Here is a 19,929-nt window from a genome sequence, read left to right as displayed (position 1 = left end):
ACGGTCCAGTTTAAAAAAAAAAAAAAAAACAAAACAAAGAAAACAAAAAACCCCAAAGACTATTAGTCTGGCTTTAAAGAAAACTAGCTATTTTTATGAGTCATCCCTAAAGCACAGGGACACAAAAAGTTTGAAAATTAAACAATGGAAAAAATACATCAGGCAAATACTAAGATCAATGAAAACAAAGTTGTGATAAGTAGATTGATACCAGATTAAATAGACTAGGAGCCGGAGGAGTAGTTCAAGGGTACAGTGCTTCCCTAAGGTGTGAAACTCTAGCTAGTTGTAATCTCTGAATCTCTGGCAATCACATGTACGCAACACACACACACACACACACACACACACACACACACACACACACGAAATTGAATTTGAGAGGAAATAATTCAAAGATTTAAAGAAAGTTTAGGCGGCAGCGGCATCTCCCCTCCCTCTCCTTCTCCAACAGTTCCCCTCCCATCGAAGCCGTCCAGGTCCCTGGCGCGGGCCTGCATAAGCTTCAACTGCCTGGCCAAATCGAAGAGAATCAGGGTAACCACAGCGCACGCGCTGAGCACAAGGGACATCATTGGTCCCCTTAACGGCAGTGCATGACCGCTGGTATACTGCTGCTGGGGCTGCTGCTGAGACAGTTATAGACCTGTCTGTCCTACAGGTATGGGCTCTACCTCTGTGATATAGGCGTCATTGTCACCATTGTTTCCGCCTTCTTGTTCAAAGAAGTGGTCCTGGAATAGAACCGGAATCAATACTACGCTTTGTTTGATTCCTAAAGACAATGCTGCTGGAAAGTCCTTTCCAAATCCGCTCTGTCTGCCCATGCCAGTGGACTTGCATTCTTACTTCGTGACTGGCACAGACCAGGAACTGCTGAAGGAACTACAGCAGTTAGGAGAGTAGGTGGAGGAGGATCAGAAAACATTGGGAATGTTTGCGAACACCATGGAACCAGCTTGAATTCAGGAGGAATTGCAACGCATGTTGATGCACCGCATTCAGTGCCAGTGCTTGTCCTGGTTACGCCCCTGCTGGCCAAAACACCCTGAAGGACCCGTAATTATTGACTTTATCATTTTTTTTCTATGCTGCCAGTCATGCATTTTACATCGCAAAAACTAAAGGCCATTTTACTAATGTCTCCTTTGTTTTTTCAACAATACTAATGATGGTAAAGATGCCCATGATGGATTGTTGAAAAGCAACAACGGGCAATTTGAAGGGATTGTATGACACCAAATAAAGAAGTCCATGGGTTATGGGAAGGCTAACAGGAAATTGTGCTTTCCTGGGGGGGATCTCCACCAATCCATGAAACAGCAAATCCACTGAAAAGAATATTGCTAGAAAGTCTTCTAAAACAAAACAGGGGCCAACCAGATGGCTCAGAAGGTAAAGGTGCCTGCACCCAAGCGTGACAGCCTGAGTGCCATCCTGGGACCCCACATGGTGGAGAGAAGGAATAGACTCCCACAAGTTGTCCTCTGACCTCCTTATGCCTGTCACAGCCTATGTACCCACCCATTCCCCACACCCAAATAAATGAATAAATAAAAACAATTAAAAATAAAACAAAACTGTTGCAGTTGTATTCAGAGGCCAGTAGCCCTTGTAAAATTGAACATGATCATTGGTGGCAAAGAACTGACAGTAAGTTCTGTACATTTTTGACAGGAGAAAGGCATTTCTGCCAGCTGTTTTGAAGATAACCAAGAACTGAGATGGTCACTGCAGTCTAGTGAGAGGCATGAACTGTGGGTTCAGAATACTTTCGTTGTCACTTATAGGCAGATTCCATCCTGGCTGTATCTTGACAATCCTCGAGTGACAATATTAACACACTGAGTTGGATGTTTTCAAAATTTGAGCCACTTTTCTATTTTTAGCTCACCTGTTACTGAACTCAAATTTACTGTATCCAAGGACAGACACAGAAGTCCCGAATGATGATGAGGAAGTGGTCTTGGAAGATTTTTTTTTTTTTGTCATTTTGAGACAGTGTCTCCCGATAGCTCCAGCTGGCCTTGCACTTGCTCTGTAGACCAGGCTGGCCTCGATCTCACAGATATCCACCTGCCTCTGCCTCCCAAGTGCTGGGACTAAAGGCGCCACCATGCCCAGCCTTCACCAGAAGTTTTTACAATCACTTCAAAGGTTCATTTGACATGGCCTACACCAAACTGTATTAACAGATGCCTGTACTTCCCAATTATGAGATTTATGACAATCTGGCCTGTGACTGAGATGTTAGTGATAGCTCTGGTATCAGTAAAGAGAGTCACTATTCTCATGAGGCAGGGGTACCAGGAATATTTGTCAGGCAGCCTTGGTAGTTTGGATATTTTTTTGAGTTAGGGTCTCTCTGTAGCTCCAGCTGGCCTGGAACTCACTATATAGACCTATGTAGGCCAGGCTGGCCTCAGTCTCACAGAGATCCCCCTGCCTCTGCCTCCTAAATGCTACCTAGGATTAAAGTTACACACCACCATGCCTGACAAGACTAGGTAATTTTGGAGAGGAGTAAACAGTGTGTCTTCCTATAACTAAGAATGTACAGATTCCTAACTTGCTGATAAATTCTGTGATGAAGACTGAAGTGTCTAGACCTGTAAGTTTGATGCTGGTGGTGATTGTGGGCCAGAACACTTTCATGAGTTGTACAACGTAACTCATCTCACAAAGGAGATTCATTATGTTATTCCAAAAGGTGAGCACTTGCGTTATTTCACCTCTACACAAGCAGCCAAAAGAGGAATCAAAGATGCCTACAGTGGCAATCTCACAATTCAACATGCTTCTTCTGTCTCCTTATAAAGTACAGTGAAATGGATGCAACACAATATATTTCTTTTCACATTTCAAAGCACAGGTGATAAAGAGTTCAAAATCCAGATAACAGCAGATGTGGACACAAGGGTAGCACCATACATGAATTCTACAACCAAAAAAATCATATAAAAATTAGTTAGCCCTTTATCACTTCTTCCAAAGGCCAAAATCCTTTTTCAGGATGTTCTCAGAGAAAAACACTTCCAAAAGGTCAAAAGGCATACTGTTAACATGACAGAAAGAATCCAAGAGGAGGTAAAACTCCCCTTGGTAAATGTTTTACTCCTTCCAAAAGTGGCATATTTGAGTCTCAGCAACTTGAACTTGAAACTGGAACATGGAGAAATCACTCTGAAGGGTTACAGTCTATGCAAATCAGGCTTGTTAAAATCATTTCTGTTAAACTTACAAGATATCAAAGTTAAAAATTAATCATGCTTAAATGACAGATATATGACAATTTGGAGTCTCCACCAGACAAACCAGAAAACCCAGGCAACTTTGGATCTTCTTAAAGATTAGAGAGGCCAACATTCCTATCAGAAACAGTAAAAGTGAGTGGTCACTACCAAGATCAGAATCCACTCCTAGTCTTGGAGACCCAAGGAAGATTGAAATTTCTGACTCAACTCACTGTGTGGTAGGTAGAAATGTATCCAAAGAAAAGCTGTTGTTTCTGATTATCCCACCTGAAAGCTATGTGGAAAAAGTAAAGCTCATAGCAGAAGGAGAGGAGAGAAAGAGCATGGAGGGCAAGGCAGTACCTGGAAGAAGTTTGCAGCACCACACAGTGAATTACTGAGCTTTTTTGAGGGAAAAAAAGTATTCCTTTTTTTAAAGAAAAGTCTTATTATGCAGCCCTGGTTAACCTGGAACTTCCAATATAGACCAATCTGGTCTGGAACTCACAGAGATCTCCCTGCCTCTGCCTGCTGAGTACTGAGATTGAAGGCTTGTAGCACCACGCCAGCCTCTGTGATCTTCTTGAAGAAGAATCACTGAAGTCACAATTGGCACACTTTACTGACTGCAAAAATATTGGGAGGCAACTAAGAGATAACGTTTTCAGATTCACTTCCATATGTAAATAAAATTCTACATAGCAAGCTTGGATTTGTAGCTCAGAAAGTCCTTATGCATGTGCCTCACACAACTGAATTGTCATTCAAGAACAGCAAGACATGTGCCCTGTAGAATTTGAAAGGATGTCATCTCACAAAGTGCACCATCCTGAGGACATGCAGTTTCCTTTCTCTTATTTCTATTACCTCATGAGTGCAGTTCAACTACTGAATGTATCTCAATGTATCTTGATGATATTGAGACCAACCACCAGGCATGGTGGCACATGCCTTTAATCCCAGCACTCCAGAGGCATAGCCTGGTGGAGCTCTGTGAGTTCAAGGGCAGCCTGGTGTACATAGGGAGTTTCAGGCCAGCTGGAGCTACAGGGAGACCCTGTCTCACGAAGACAAAATAAAAAAGAAAGAAAGAAATTGATATCAAGCAAGCTGGTACACTGAAAATCTGAACACCGGCTAACCAAAAGTCACGCCTTGCCTTTACATTTACAGCATTTGACAAGTCTGGAACACAGGTTAATAAATCACTCAAAAATGTTCCTGCTGGTATCTCTCAACTAAATAATACTCCATGGGATCTAGAAACATACAAAGATTCTAATTTTCCACCAGTCTCTAAATCCCTAGTAGTCAACTACAAGCCGATAACTGACAAAATACACAAAACATGTAAGAACATGAACAGCCATAGGTTTGAAATCATGAAAGAAGTAGCAGCTGCTTTCAAAATTATCAGTACTAAAGCTGGCAAGATGGCTCAGCAGGTAAAGCACTTGCCACGAAAATCTGATCACCTGAGTTTCATCCTCAGAACTCATGTAAAGGTGGAAGGAGAGAACCTATTCCATGAAGTTGTCCTCTGATTCCCACATACATGTGCTATGGTACATGCATGACCACACATACACACACACACACTAATAATAATAAATAAATGTTTAAAAATAGATTGGTACTGCAAGGGACTAAATCCCTGGTAGCAAACAGAGTTACTCAGGAATAATAAAAATGGCATGCTTACTGCTTTTTCTTAGCCCGGCAGGAAGGACTTATTTATTTTACTTTAGTTTTCTGTGTATGAGTGTATTGCCTGCATGTATGCAAATGCACATCCCCCCCCCGCCCCTGTGTCATGCAGTGTTTGCGGAGGACGCAAGAGGGCATCAGATCCCCTGGAACTGGAGTTATGGGCAGCTGTGGGTGCTGAATTCAAACCCAGGACTTCTGCAAGAGCAGTCAGTGCTTTTAACAGCTGAGCCCTCTCTCCAGCCCGGGAAGGAGTTATTTTTAACTGAGTCATATAGCCCTGGACAGAGCTCAGCTTGGAGCTGTGACCTATTAGCCTTTTCTTCTTTGTTTCAGTTGACCACTGCATAATTAGGGGAGGGGAAACCACTAAAACCCTTAAAACCCAGGGCCTCTCTGAGAGACTTTGGATTTTATGTTTTCAAATTCCTCTCTGTATTTGTGGAGAATTTTATTTCTGTGTGAATATATGTATAGATGCATGATTCTTTTTTATACATGTGTACTTTTTATTTATTTATTGTTAACCAAAATATAATTTTTATTATTTTAATGTATTTTATGTACTTCAGAATATATTTTTATTGAATTGCTGTGGCTTTCATACAACACATCTTAATCATATTTAGTCACCCCTTTTCTGTCTTCTCCCATCCCCATTTGCATGATTCTTTATCTTTCAGAAAAAGTATGTTTGCTTTTTGCTCTCTGCTGTTCTGAGATTTTTCCTGCCTTTTAACTTTTTAATTGATTGAGAAAACAAACCCAACCCCTAGATGGAGACCAACCTTACCCCTAGACTGACATTATGCCCAGTGTTTCTCATGTGGCTGGCCAATTGAATGACATAAGAAAATCCTAGGTTTATTTACCTGATTGACAACATTGATCACAATCATAAAGATGTCCAGATGGTGAAGGCTCTTCTCAGGGACTTCCACGAATCTGCCTTCCCCACATGCTCCCAATGCATCTGTCAAGAGAACATCAGAACCCCTTCCTTCATGTGCATGAGCTGGAAGAATGGAAGACATATTGAGAGAAATTGAAGTTTCCTTTACCTTTTGTGTGCTACAGACATTGATTATATTTACTCTATTCTCATTTTTTTGGGTGAACTGTTAATTGCTCTTAAGTAGAAGACAATTCCCAGGAGTAAGATACACAAAGAAGTTAGTCCCAATCAAATTAGGATATAGGAGATCATTTGGAAATCCTCCACTTGAAGATCTTAAGGGGGGGACTGGAGAGATGGCTCAGGGCTTAACAGTGTGGGTTGTTCTTGCAGAGGACCCAAGTTCAGTTCCCAGCTCCCACATGGCAGCTAACAACCCATTATAACTCCAGGTTCAGGGGACCTGATGTCCTCTTCTCCGCAGGCATTGCATGTATGTGATGCACTTAACATACATGCAGGCAATACAGTCATACATATAAAATGGGGTAATGGAATACATGAGATAAGAATATCAGAAATTGAGGAGGGGGCTAAGTGGGGAAATATGAATCACTGGAGAGGGCAATTGTGGAAAGGAATGAAAAGCAAAACAGAATACAACGGCACATATGTATGGAGACACCATAATGAAACTCATTATTTTGTATGTTAACCTTGCTGGCCAGCCAGTCCAGCTTAATTGGTGGGTTCCCAATTCAGTGAGAGACCCTCTCTCAAAAAGACAAGGTAGATGCAGCAGCATCCATAGTGACACGAGACATGGCAGCAGCAGGTTCGGAGACAAAGGTCAGGCTCAGGGCAAGTGCATGGGGTGGAGTCAGTGTGCTCTCACAAGCTGGAATCAAAGCCTCTTAACATGGCAGATGATTTGGACTTTGAGACAGGAGATGCAGGAGCCTCAGTCACCATCCCAATACAGTGCTCAGCATCACTCACAATGACTTTTGTGGTGCTCAAAGGCGGGCCATGTAAGATCATCAAGATTTCTACTTTGAATACTGGCAGGCATGGCCATGGCAAGGTCCAAATAGTTGGTATTGCCATTTTTACCTGGAAAAAATATGAAAACATCTGTCCGTCAACTCATAATGTGGATGTCATCCACATCAAAAGGAATGACTGACTTCCAGCTGATTGGTATCCAGGATGGGTACCTATCACTGCTCTAGGACAGTGGAAAGGTGTTAGAGGACCTTCATTTGCCTGAAGGAGGCCTTGGCAAGGTGACTGAGCAGAAGTATTACTGTAAAAAGATCCTGATCACGGTGTGGCCTGCCACAACAGAGGAGGCAACTGTTGTAATCAAAGACATGGCAAAACTACTGGCTCCCAGGTTTGCAGTGGTGGCAGTTGTGGGCCTTGACCTGCAGAGGCCCCTCCCCACTTCCTGGCTCTGCTTTAGCAAGGCCTTTGGCTGGACCCCTATAAATTTTTTAAATCATTTGTTTAATAACCACAAAATTAGAAGAAGCATTTCATTACAACAGCATTGGCATATTCAATAACAATCTCCAGAGGTAAGATGCATCTCTTTCAAAATTGGCGGTAAATTTTTGGGTTTACAGTAGAATTAATACAGTTATACAATATTGTACTCAGTATAAACCCTATAAGACATAAAACTGAATGAGGTTTTAACCTTTAAAAAAAGATCTCTATTTCATTACCAAAATACACTGTTTCATATAGAAAAACTCATTTTTAATGCAACTAACACTTAGATGTTTGCACATGCATCACTAATCTCTATATATCTGATTATTACTAGTCACAGTCGGTTACTTTCTGAGATCCTTGGCACCTGAGCATGGATATAAAGTCATCAGGTAGATTTCAATGGTAATGTTTTTCACATCTCGTAATTAACATGAAGCAAATTTTTATGCTTCTTCCTTAAATATAACTCATTTTTAAATTTATTAATGTGTGTGTATTTCATACAGAATATCCCAAACAATCTTATTCATCTATATACCCACATCCCAAGTGGCGCCCTCCCATCACACACACACACACACACACACACACACACACACACACGCTGGAGCCCATATACTCTGTCATCCCTGTTATTGACCACTGCGTTGTCAGTGCCCCCAGCCGTTCCCCAGTGCAAGTCCATCCGCTGAGTCTAGTCAGCCTATCTAGAGTTCCTTGTTTTAGGAAGATCTGCTCTTCCTCATCTATCAGTAAGCTGTTGCCAGTACTCCTTCAGATAAGATTGGGGTCTGCTGTTCATTTTCCCAGTTCTATGTTGGGTTACTGTCTGGGAGTCTCTTGGGCCACCCTGGCCAACAACTCAAAGGAAGGTATCTCCTACCTGGGCTTTCTTTAGTCCAGAGGTTTTGTATTACTGTTTCAATCTCCTTATGTGTTATGGGTCTGTTTAAGCTCTTGATCTCTTCTTGGTTTGGTTTTGGTGGTGCCCATGCTTTTAGATACCCATCCATTTCTTTTAGGTTTTCAAATTTGGTAGCGTATGGGTTTTTAAAGTATTTCCCTATAATGGTCTGGATCTTTTTGGTGTCTGTTGTGAGGTTTCCCCTTTCATCTCCAATTTTGTTGATTTGGAGGTGCTCTTTCTTTCTTTTGATAACCTGGGCTAGGAGTGTGTCAATCTTGTTTATCTTTTCAAAGAACCAGTTCTTGGATTCGTTGATTCTTTGTATTGTTTTCTTTGTTTGTATTTCATCAATTTCTGCTCTGATTTTTTTTTCAGTCTTTTTGAGACAGGGTTTCCCTGTAGCCCCGGCTGGCCTGGAACTCACTATGTAGACCAGGCTGGCCTCGAACTCACAGAGATCTGTCTGCCTTTGCCTCCCAAGTCAGCTCTGATTTTTGTTATTTCTTCTTGTACGCTGGGTTTGGGTTTAATTTATTGTTGCTTTTCAAGTGTCCTGAGTTGCAATGTTAAGTCATTTATTTGTGTTCTTTCTGATTTTTTAATGAATGCACTTAGAGCTATAAGTTTCCCTCTAACGACTGCTTTCAACATGTCCCAGAGATTTTGTTGTGTTGTATTGTCCTTTTCATTTAGTTCCAGGAATACTTTTATTTCTTTCTTAATTTCTCCTTTGACCACTTCATCATTCAGGAGTGTGTTGTTTAATCTCCATGTGCTTGTGTGGTTACTGGGGTTTCTTCCGGTGTTGATTTTAAGCATTATTGCATTGTGGTCTGATACAATGCATTGAATTATTTCTATCTTTTTGTATTTTTTGAGGCTTGTTTTGTGCCACAGTATATGGTTGATTTTGGAGAAAGTTCCATGGGGCGCTGAATAGAAAGTATATTCTTTGGTGCTTGGGTGGAATATTTGGTAGATGTCTGTTAAGCCCATTTGATGTATGGTATTGTTTAATTCAGTTTGTCTCTCTGTTAATTCTCTATCCTGTTGACCTATCTAATGGAGACAATGTCCTCAACTATTAATGAGTTGGGATTAATCTTGGTCTTAATGTCCTGTAGTACTGTTTTTATGAAGTTGGGTGCACCAGAGTTTGGTGAATATATATTCGTGATTGTAATATCTTCTTGGTCAATTGTTCCTTTGATCAGAATGAAGTGGCCTTCTTTATCTCTTCTGATTAGTTTTAGTTTGAAGTCTATTTTGTCAGATATTAAAATCGCAACACCTGCTTTTTTCTTAGTACCATTCGCTTGGTATATTTTTTCCATCATTTCACCTTAAGGTAGTGCCTGAAAGTGAGATTAGTTTCTTGCAGACAACAAAAAGATGGGTTTTGTTTTAGACGGGTTTTGTTTCTTAATCCATTCAACTAGTCTGTGTCTTTTGATTGGGGAGTTCAGTCCATTGATAAAGTTATTAATGAAAGATGTGTACTGCTTCATGTCATTTTTATTTTTGTTCCCATTCTTGGTGTAGCTGTGCATTTCCACAGTTATACCTTCATTAAGTTTCTTTCTATAATCCCTTGGGTATAGTCGTTCCTTTCTTTAGCTCTTTGTATTGCTTGAAGAACTCTCTGAAGGGCTGGTTTTGTGGACATGACTTCTTTCAGCCTATTTATGTCATGGAAAATTTTCCTTTCCCCTTTGACTATAATAGACATTTTGGCTGGGTAAAGTAATCTGGGTTGGCATCTGTGGTCATTTAGAACTGTGAATGCTTTGGTCCAGGCTCTTCTGGCTTTCATAGTTTGCACTGAATCATCAGCTGTAATCCTGATGGGTTTTCCTTTATCTGTGACTTGTTTTCTTTTGCAGCTTTCAGTATTGTCTCTTTGTTCTGTATGTTTAGTGTTTTTGCTATGATATGCCATGGAGAGTTTATTTTCTGGTCCTGTCTTTTTGGTGTTCTATATGCTTCTTGTATTTGTGTGGGCATGACTTTCTTTAATTTGGGGAAATTTTGTTCTACGATTCTGTTGAAGATCTGGTCCATACCATTATCCTGAGATTCTTCTCCTTCCTGTATGCCTATGATTTGTAAGTTTGGTCTTTTTATGGTGTCACACAATTCCTGCATATTCCATTCTTGTGTTTTCTTAAATTTTTCATAATCTTTGCTTGAGTGATCTAATTCATCCACTTTGTCTTCCAGTCTTGATATTCTGTTTTCCATTTCTTTCATCCTATTTGGTCATGCTTTCTCCTGTCGTTTCTAATTGACTTACTGGGTGTTTCACTTCTTTCTTTATTTCAGCCTGATTATTCTTCAATATGTCTAACTCTTTCCTGAATTCATTCAGCAGTTTATCCCTATCTTATTTCAGTTCTTGATTTCTTTGTTTTGTGGTCTTTAAATTCACTGAATTCTTTTACCATGTTTATAATTGTTCTTTTGAGTTCCATGTCCTGCATTATCTCTAGAGTATTCTCATTGTACTCCTCTACAGGACTATTGGTACTTGGTGGAGATATTATTATTTGGGTTTTTCATGTTATTAATTTTTTGCTGTGAGTTTGAAATGTGGATTTCTTTTGTAGTTTCTGATTCTTGTGTGAGACTCAAGTCTTTCTTTGTTGAGTTTAGGTCTGCTTCTTTTTGTAAACTTGTTTGCCTTTGTGGTTTACTTGTTGGGCATGAAATGGTGTTTGGTCTAGCCTTAAGGTTCTCTCTTTTGATTTTATATTGGAGGGGCCAAATTAATCTCGTCTTCCTGCTCAGGAGTTCCCACAGAGGCCCAAGTCAAATGAGGATCAGATGCCCTCAGGCTTTCTCCTAAGGACTGGATCCCTCCAGGAAAGCTGCTGGCCCCAGGAAGCTGGGGAGCTGGGCCGCCCAGAGATGCAAAAGGAGGTGGGGATGGAAAGAGGCCTCTGGGACTAGAGGGAGGAATTGGGTTGGTCTGGATACAAAGGATCATGAAGCAGTGGGGAGTCTGGGCCAAGAGGTCAGTCCAGAGGTCTGGGGTGCCAAGAAAAGGAATGTGCCAGTGCCCCTGCTAGGAGAAGAGATGAGGGGGAGCTGGGAGGGTGAATGAGGCTGGGGGAGTCAAGGTGCAGCGAGTGCCACCAAACCTGCCCAGGAAAGCTTCTGGCCCCAGGAATGGACCCCTATACATTTTATTTGACATTTTATTTTGGTTTTCCTAACGCTGTCAAACTTTTAGGGAGATCCTGCCCTTCACCTAGCTCCCTTGGCCAGGAATGAGGGAGCCATGGCCTTGGTGGGGCTACCTGCCTCTTTGCTCACACTGCAGCCCTGGTCGGGGAAAGGCCAGAGGTTGCTGCTTGTGCTCTAGGTTTTTGTGTGTTGTTTTATTCATCTTGGAATTGGAAAACTGTGGATTCTGACAAATGGTCCTTGTGCCCTTTATCCCACTTGTTTCTGGTCTGGTCCCCTGTTCTTCATAACACTTTACCCACAAGCCCAACTTGTACAGACTGAACACCAGCCCCCTTGCTGTCTGTGTCTCTTCCAAAACCTCTTTAGGGGTGATTCGAAGAGGAGAGGGGAGGGCATGTTCCTTCCTCAGGCATCTGGGAGGATCCTGCACCCATGGGCTTCACCTTTCCTGTGAAGCTCTCTCCCGGACACATTTGTTAAAATCAAACTTGCATAAAACTACAAGTTCAGTATAAAAAAATAAGAGAGCAATAGAGGAAGATACCTGATATAAATCTCTGGTCTACAGACACACACACATGCATGCACACCCACATGTACACATGCATACATACACAGACACATATATACACATGAACCACACACACAGAGCTATTATAAGGATTTGATGTGCCAATTAGCCAGCTTGGCTTGAAGAAGGGAAACCATGCTCTTCTGTGGCTTAAATGTAGTACACTGGCCAGGAACTGTCTAACCAATACAATAAAAATTTGTGTGTTGAAGAGCCCTGAACTCATCTTACTTTGAAACCATTTGATCAAGGATCTGTGATAATGTGCAACATTTTTAAGCCATGTTGCATGTTCTGCGTGAATTAAGAAACAGCCTGACTCTTAGGGTTCCTTTTAAGGCCAAGAACAGACCCAAACTGCTGTGCCCCTGTTCCTTCAGATGTCTCCCAGAATTTTGCTACTGAGAAAGGTCTTCGTTCATTCTTTTATTGAAACAGTATATCCAGTATGAAATGGGAAAATGGAAGCCAGGACCCACCCTCATCTTACCAGAAACTCTGGCCTTTACTCTCTAGTCCTAGAATATCATATACGCTCAATTTTGTTTGCCAAAAGAAAAGCACACTACTTTTAGAGCTTTGATATGTAAAGCATACACTCATAAATTCATCCACTGTCTTGGGTGGAGTGCAAGGATTATTGAGCTTGTTTACACTATAAACAGTAAATTTGGTTACAAAGTTGGGAAAAAGTCTTTGGTCCAGATTATGTCCATATTGTAAAAGTTATTCCTACAGTCATGGTTGTAAAAAGCCTCACTGACAAGCTATACCTTTCCTATGGCAACCATTGCAAACTAATATGAGATGCCCAGGTCATCTTGGGAGTAATGGCTGAGAGACCTTAGTCTTTGTGTTTCAGAGGGTTTAGTTATGTTCTTTTTTTTCCTTTTCCTTTTATCCATTTCTTTTTTTTTAATTATTTTATGTGTATGGGTGTTTTGCCTACATGTATGTGAGTGCACCCATGTCATGCAATGCCCAGAGAGGCCAGAACAGGGCATCGGATGCCCTGGAACTGGAGTTAGAGATGGGTGTTAGGCACCACGTGAGTGCCAGGAACTGAACCTGGGTCCTCTGCAAAAGCAGCCAGTGCCTTTAACTGTTGAACCATTTCTCCAGCCCTTCTTGTTTAAGATTTGTTTTCATTTGTTTTAATTATGTCTGTGTGTGTGTGTGTGTGTGTGTGTGTGTGTGTACCTGTGTGTGTCTGTGTGGGTGTGAGTGTGTCTATGTATGTGTGTGCAAGTGCCTGTGGCATTCAGTATAGGGTGTTGGATCCCATGGAGCTGGAGTTAAAGCAGTTGTAAGCTGCCTGACATGGGTACTGGGAATTGAACTTGGGTCCTCTGCAAGAGCAGTAAGTGCTCTTAATCTCTGAGCCACCTCTCCAGCCCCATTTTTAAAAATAATGAATCAGGATGTCTACACATGCTTTTGTAGATGGTGTTTAAATAATTTAGTGATACAACCTATTGGCAATATCGAAATTGTTGATTTTATTAACATTTAAGAAGTTTCAAGTAACTGGTAAGTACTGACATTAGAAATATTTTGTACTGCTTTACTGTAGTTGGTAAGCATATTGGGATTTCATATTCAGGCTTAATTATTGGATTATAGTTAGGCAGAAGAGCTACTTGCCAGATGAAATTATTTTGGATATGTATGTATTCAAACAAAAGTGCCTCATTTGAGAAGTGAATCATGTTGCTGGACCTGGCCCATTACTGAAGTGTCTAGTTTAATATGCATCAGGATATACCAGTAGCTTTCTCTTTCAGCTGGTTTTGCACAACAGCTTTTTTTTTTCTGTAAAAAGCCAGAGAACAAATAATTGAAAGACACGTGTATCTCTGTCACATATCTTTTTGTTGTTACCTAGTTGTTGTTTTTACTAAACAACAACCTTTTAAAATATAACCAGATTTAGGGGCTGGGGAGATGGCTCAGTTGTTAAGAGCACTGGTTGGTCTCGCAGAAGACTTGGGTTCAAATCCCAGCACCCAACACGCATCCATAACACCAGTTCCAGAGGATCCAAAGCCCTCTTCTGTCCTCTGCGGGTACTGCGTGACATGGGTGCACTTACACACATGCAAGCAATACATTCATACACATTAAAAATAAATAAATTGGGGGCTGGAGAGATGGCTTAGAGGTTAAGAACACTGACTGTTCTTACAGAAGACCCGGATTCGAATCCCAGCACTCAAATGGCAGCTAACAACTGTCCGTAACTCCAGTTCCAGGGGATCCTATTTAAAAATAAATAAAGTAATTAAGTAATTAAAATATGACCAGATTTGGCCCAGAGAACATCACTGACAGGCCATTGAAAATTAACCTTTTGCCCAGCACTTGGGAGGCAGAGGCAGGTGACTCTCTGTAAGTTCAAGGCCAGCCTGGTCTACATAGTGAGTTACAGGTCAGCCGGGGGATACAGGGAGACCCTGTCTCAAAAAAAAAAAAAAAAAAAAAAAAAAAAAAAAAGGAAAGAAAGAAAGAAAATTAACCTTTTGATACATGGGTAAATCCTGATGTTCAGCCATGTTTTTGGTGTATGACTACACGGTGGCTTGAAGAACAGATGACACAAGTCTTTTATAGGCCTTAATAGGTAGTTTAGGTCATGATCTTAACAGTATTCTTCCCAGGTGGTCCACACATATTATAAAAAGTTCTTGAAATATAAATACTGTGTTTGTGCCGTGAGGGTTACATGTTTGAAAAACACAAGTCTCATAAGAAGTCAAATTTGTCTGAAAAAAAATGGAGAACTGCTATTCATAAAATTTCAGTTAACTGTAAAATAAAGTCTTAATCTTTTAACTTTATTTTTAAAATTTTATTTATTATTTTTATTTTATGTGTATGAGTATATTACCTGCATGTATGTAAGTGAACCTGTGTTGTGCAATGCCCCCAGAGGTCAGAAGAAGATGTCATATTCCCTGGAACTGAAGTTATGGACAGTTGTTAGCCACCATGTGGATGCTAGGAACCAAATCTGGGTCCTCTACAAGAGCAGCCAGTGCCACTAACTGCTGAACTATCTTTTTTTACTCTAAAGCTTTTATTTTGGGGAGAATTTCAGAGAAGTACTTTATTTACATTATTCACATCCCATACCCTGCCACTCCCTTCAAATTGATGACCTCTTCTTCAATTATTATTGCTACACTCAAACACAGACACACATACACACACACACACACACACGCAAGCACTTGTGCAAATACACACACACATTTATTTATACAATCACCTACTGAGTCCATTTAGTGGCGCTAGCATGTACTATGTTTAGTGCTGTCCACTTAGGATTAATCTGTCAGAGGACTCATTCCTAGACAAAACTGATTCTCCCTCTGTCGAAAACCATTGAACTACCTTAATCTTTTTTCCGTCTTTTTTGAGACAGGATCTCCCTGTAGCCTCAACTGGCTTGGAACTCATTATGTAGATCAGACTGGCCTTGAACTCACAGAGATTTAACTGCCTCTGCCTCCCAAGTGCTGGGATTAAAGGTATGCCCAGATTTTCCCTCTTTTTTACAAAAAAAGATTTTTATTTCTAATTATGTGATATGTGGGAGAGAGGATATGCATCTGTATGTGCAGGAGCCCACAGAGTCTAGTAGAGGACTTTAGATCCCCTGGAAGGAGAGTTACAGGTGGTTGTGGGCTGCCATGTGGGTGCTGGCAACCAAACTCAAGTCCTCTTCAAGAGCAGGAAGTGCTCTTCACCACTGAGCCATCAGTGCAGTCCCTGAACAGTCTTAAATGTGTTCATTTAAGAACTTGGAAATATGTGAATCAAAAATTAACAGTATGGGCCTAGAGAGATTCTCAGTGGTTGAGAGCACTGGCTGCTCTTGCAGAGGACTCAGGTTCAATTCCCAGCACCCACATGGTGGCCAACAACCGTCCATAACTCCAGTTCCAGGGGATCTGACACCCTCTTCTGACCTCTGTGGGCATTTCATGACACAGGTACACTTACATACACATAAGCAATACACTCATACACATAAAATAAAAATTTAAAATTAAAAAAAATAACAGTATTAACAAGGAGACATAAACCTACCTCCAGAGTAGGAGACTTTATCTCTCTCAGAAATTGATAGGTGAAAGTAGACAAAATAGTCAGTGATGATATAGAAAATTTGAACAAGCTTTATCTGGTAGTTATTTATAAAACATTCCTAGCAACTAAAAAACAAACATTCTTTGTAAGAGTACATGAACAAGGTCACAGGTGTTCACTTATCAAAGTCCCCCACCAAGGGCACATTCATCCTGTACTCTAACTGCCAAATCAATTGTAAAAGCACAGAACAGCATCAACCTGAAAGACAGAGCTCATCTTTGTAATCTACACAAAGGTAAAGTGTCATCTATTGTTGGACCAGCACAGGAAACATTTATGAAAACTGTAAACCAGGCACAAGAAAGCACACAACAGCAAATTTCAAAGAATCACTCTTAGTCAACTCACATTTTCTGACCTCAATAGAAATCACATTTTCTGACCTCAATACAACTAAATTGAGAATCAATAATAAAATTATAAAGAAAATGCTCATTTTTTTATTTTAAAAACATACTTTGAAATAAAGCACAGCTCATAGGAAAATTTGTATAAAAAATAAAATAGCATCAAAAATATTGAAATTATTTTGACATAACAACTAGTGCAAAACTTTTAGGTTGCAGCTAAAGTGAGATTTTAAAAGAAATTTGTGGGGGCTGGAGAAATGGCTCAGCGAGAGCACTGATTGCTCTTGCAGAGGACCCCGGTTGATTCCTATCACCCACATGGCAACTAAGAACCATCCTTAACTCCAGTTCCAGGGGAATCCAATGCCCTCTTCTGACCTCTGAAGCATTGTAGGACACAGGTGCACTCACACACATGCAGGCAATACACTTGTACACATAAAATAAAAATAATATTTAAAAAAACCTTTAAATGCTAATTGTTTTTTTAAAAAAAAAGAAAGAAAGAAAATTGTGCACTTAAGGAAAATAAGATTGGGCCTCTCCTGTGAACTAGAATTGTGGTCCCCTCTGGTGAATCTGAAGCTGTGGTCTCCTCCTGTGACCCTGGCACTGTGGTCCCCTCCCTGGAGCTGTGCTCCCCTCTTGTGAGCTATAGCTGTGGTCTGACCACATGAGCCAGAAGCTTCTGATCCCTACTGTGAGGCACAGTTTCACATCCCTCTGGCAGTAACCTGATTGTGGTGCAGAGTAGAGCATGGAGGACTTCCTGATGTTGGGAAGCAGTTTCAGTCTTCTCTGAATCACTACAGTCCCCACAGCCCCCTCCCCTGAGGTCCCAGGTTGTGCACTGTTTCATCTCTTTTATTGGGGACAGAGGAGGCTTCTGTTATGTATAGTTTCTGGTGTCTTGACTGACTCTCTAGAATGGACCTTCCACTTCTCGTGAAGTCCAACTGTGATTCTCATTCCACACGTGGTCCTGGGTATCCAGGCTTTGATACTGAACCACTCCCATTACCATGCACCAAGAGATTTTCCATCATTTGTCTATTACTCTTCTACAGCCCCAGTTTGCCTTCACCTATGCCCTAATTAAACTTCTAGAGTTAAAATTCACAGGCTGGGAAGTTAAAAAAAGAGAACAAAATAGAAAGTACTGCAATAACTAAACTGATATAATCCTCAAACTAAAAATATGTAATTGTATGTTAGAATATAAAGTCAAAGTTCTGTATATCTACTATAACTTTTTGATATTGTTTACTGACAAAACTCTACTATCAGTTTTCAACAATAGCATGAAATTTGTCACTGTTCCTATAATGTGAGTTTGCCATTCACTCCCTTTCCAAATTCTGTAACCTATACAGTCTTTCAATGTAATCATGCTACTTCCTAAAGAAATCAATACTAATAAAATATTTTTAAATTAAAAAACAAAAATAAGATTGGGAATTGAAAAACTAAGAGTCCAACTTTAAAAGTTCCAAACACAAAAGCCTAGTGTGGTAGCTGACACTTGAAATTACAGACCTCAAGAGACTCAAAGGGGCAGATTGATATGAAATCAAGGCTATCCTGGTGTGTACAGTGAGTTCCAGTTCCAGAGTGAGATCCTGTCTCAAAAAAGTTCTAGAGTTCAAGATGTAGCTCAGATTATAGAGTGATTGCCTAACATGCAGAGAGCCCTGGATTCAGTCCCCAGCAACACTCAAGCCAGGCATGGTGGCGCACATCTCTAATCTCAGCACTACAGGAGGTGGAAACCAAAGGATCAGGATTTGAAAGTCATCCTCAGCTATGCAGTGACTTTGAGGCTAGTCTGGGTTTTATGAGACTCTGTCTCAAAAAAAAAAAAAAAATTGACCATTACAACACATGGCCAGTGTCTAAAATACTACATTCCTGATGTTTCCCTGGTAGTTGCATTTCCCCTTTGTTGCTAGAACCTTCTAACTCACTGAATCCCAGGTGTAAGGATGGAAAGTAAATCTTTCTTTGCAAAGAAGGATCAGTTTATGAGGCTGGAGAGGTAGATCGGCATTTAAGTGTGCATACTGCTCTTCAGAGAACCTGAGGTTGGTTCCCAGCACCCACATTGGGCTGCTCACAACCTGCAACTCCAGCTGTAGGTAGTGCTCTCTTACAGTCTCCATGGGCACCTGCATGGGTATGTGCATATATCCACCCACCCATACACATACACATAATTTAAAAAAAAATTTTTATAAAAAAGCTGGATGTGGTGGCACACGCCTTTAAATTCAGAACTGGAGAGGCAAAGGCAGGCAGGGCTCTGTGAGTTCGAGCCCAGCCTGGCCCTCATAGTGAGTTCCAGGCTAGCCATGATACACAGTTTGTACCAAATAAATCTTTTTTTAAGGGCTCACTCTACCACCTTGAATCTTGAACCCATACATTCTGGACACAAAGGGAATAATGAGGTATATTGGTCAGTGATTTAAAGTATATACAAGAATCTGTAGGAAAGTACCCTAAACTTGCTGGCTGCTATAATTCTATGGGAAGTAGCTTATCACCACAATTCCTTCATCCTGAAAATGAATTCCTTTGCTAATAGCATCATTAGGCGGAATTACCATGGTAATGAATAAAGTATTCTGAGTCCACAGGATGGCACTGGTAGAAGCATTACTAACATGGAAAGCAAATCCACAGTCAAAATATATATCTCTCTTCCTGTGAAGACATTCAGAGCCTACTACCTAATGGAAGGGTTCTAGTATAACCAACCTCTAACCAGATAGTCCTCTTGAAGAATGGAGCCATTCTGATACTTCAGTGTTTGCTGTCTGCTGATAAGCAGATTGCTCATTCAACAGTAGTAGCAGACAGATCAGCTTCAGTGAACGAAAATCTCTGCTGTTGAGTCCACACATAGGCCCACCCTCAGTGTCCCAGGCATTTATTCATGCACTTACTGAGCAAGCACTAGGGTATCTAAGCAAACAGATTGACTGATATCTTCAGAATAGGTCATTGTATCCCTGGGAGCCTCCTCTGCAACAGATGCCCTTTGAGGGACAAAAATATGTTCACAGTGTGACCCATTCTAGAGATCATGCAAATATTTCTTCCCTGGGTCCCTTATCACCAGCTTCCTATCTTGTTGTTTTCACATTCTTCAGCAATCAGCCAACTTAGTCTATGTACATGGGCTGCTGGAGATTAGTGTGTTGGTTTATTTCTTCTTCTTCCAAAGTAGACAATCAGACTTGGGATGATTTGAAGCTTTTCCCACGTTTCTCTTTTTATTATTATATATATTAATAGTACAAATTTGCTGAGTCATAAGACCCAAGGAACAGAGCTGCCTGCTTTGCAGTCCAGATTTGCTGCTGAGCCATTTCTTCAGATCCTACACAAAATTGGCAGCCTTACAATTTGCAGTAAATAGA

General features: G+C 40.7%; 2 pseudogenes across 1 annotated transcript in view; both read left to right on the top strand.

Moving 5' to 3' along the window:
- Nucleotides 1-596: 596 nt before the first annotated feature.
- LOC103734888 lies at nucleotides 597-6,139 on the top strand (annotated as a pseudogene).
- Nucleotides 6,140-6,714: 575 nt separating this feature from the next.
- LOC103734887 overlaps nucleotides 6,715-19,929 on the top strand; it is a 14,779-nt pseudogene continuing 1,564 nt past the window's right edge. Inside the window, exon 1 of the transcript XR_003849686.1 lies at nucleotides 6,715-7,231. The product of XR_003849686.1 is annotated as a eukaryotic translation initiation factor 5A-1-like (transcript). The remainder of the gene's footprint in view (nucleotides 7,232-19,929) is intronic.

Source organism: Nannospalax galili, unplaced genomic scaffold (genome assembly GCF_000622305.1).
Source record: "Nannospalax galili isolate Female #2095 unplaced genomic scaffold, S.galili_v1.0 scaffold75, whole genome shotgun sequence".
Classification (NCBI taxonomy): Eukaryota; Metazoa; Chordata; class Mammalia; order Rodentia; family Spalacidae; genus Nannospalax; species Nannospalax galili.
The sequence above is the reverse complement of the archived record's forward strand: the minus strand, read 5'-3'. Positions and strand labels throughout refer to the sequence as shown.